The sequence below is a fragment of the Notothenia coriiceps genome, unplaced genomic scaffold (assembly GCF_000735185.1).
Source record: "Notothenia coriiceps isolate Sejong01 unplaced genomic scaffold, NC01 NC01_scaffold00037244, whole genome shotgun sequence".
Lineage (NCBI taxonomy): Eukaryota > Metazoa > Chordata > Actinopteri > Perciformes > Nototheniidae > Notothenia > Notothenia coriiceps.
Window position 1 is genome coordinate 20,496,551 of NW_011369945.1, and position 1,518 is coordinate 20,498,068.

Here is a 1,518-nt window from a genome sequence, read left to right on the forward strand (position 1 = left end):
CCCCTACTTAAACCAGTACATGTCCAGGCCCGTCTGAAGTTTGCTAGAGAGCATTTAGATGATCCAGAAGAGGATTGGGAGAATGTCATATGGTCAGATAAAACCAAAATAGAACTTTTTGGCAAAAACTCAACTAGATGTGTTTGGAGGAGAAAGAATGCTGAGTTGCATCCAATGAACACCATACCTACTGTGAAACATCAGCAACAGCCCCAAAACATCAGTGCTCTCGAGGAGATCTGCATGGAGGAATGGACCAAAATACCAGCAACAATGTGTGAAAACCTTGTGAAGACGTTTGACCTCTGTCATTGCCAACAAAGGGTATATAACAAAGTATTGAGATTAACTTTTGTTTTTGAAAAAAAACTTATTTTCCANGTATGTGGTAAGTTGCCAAAGTGCTTTGTTTTGAACGTTCATCAGTATTATAATCAAAAAGAGAAATATGAACGTTAGTTTTTACTGAAATGATCAAATAAAGTCAACATTTCACTGAGCTGTGTGGGGTTTGCTCAACTTTTAAAAGATGTTTGAATGGTGATGTACACAGTGATAGATGTTAAGGACTAACGTTTATAATAAATACATTTGTATTGATTTTAAGATCTTTTCATACAATCATAAGAATTGGGATCATTTGTATTAATGTGGACCGGAGGGAGAGGGTGACGACTGACGAGCATAAATTTCACTTTCCTTTTTTATTTCAATTACAACTTTGGTCATGAAGAATATGTTTCTCTGTTGTCCACGTTCATAAAGCATAAAACAACAGCATCAGAGCATGGTGCAGAGTCTCTAGATGAGTCCCTCGTTCTTATTAAACATCCTTTCACTATCTGACGTGTTTATGATGCGCCAGCGGACGTCATTGTGTGCGTCTGCTGCTGTGGTGAAACTATGGAAACTACAGTGTTCTATATCGCTACAACATGGATGTTTAATAAGAACGAGGGACTACTGTAAACTCATCTAGAGACTTGAGCCGTGCTCTGATGCTGTTGTTTTATGCTTTATGAACGTGGACACTGTTGTCCACGTTCATAAAGCATAAAACAACAGCATCAGAGCACGGCTCAAGTCTCTAGATGAGTTTACAGTAGTCCCTCGTTCTTATTAAACATCCATGTTGNTACATGGTCACACTGTAGTAAACTACACACAAATGTTGCCTACTTACACCTAAGCAGCAACTCGAAATTGACCCAACTATTGTGGACTGCAGATACCATCACCTAAAAAGTCACATACCACAAGTTACTGAACGTGCATTTATTATAGCTCCACTGAGTGGCCAAACAAAAAGTAGAGTCAAAAGTTGCTGTGCAAAAACTGGGAAAACAAGCAGTAGTGAGGCACCCCAACCCTGAGCTGCTGATGGAGAAGGCTATCTAACCTAGCTAGTAATCGGTAACTTTTAGCCACACAGAACAACAGATCAGATCTACTACAACAGACACGGGCCGTTTCTCAATCTCGACGAAACTGGCTTCCAAGCCAATATTTCAAGGATGC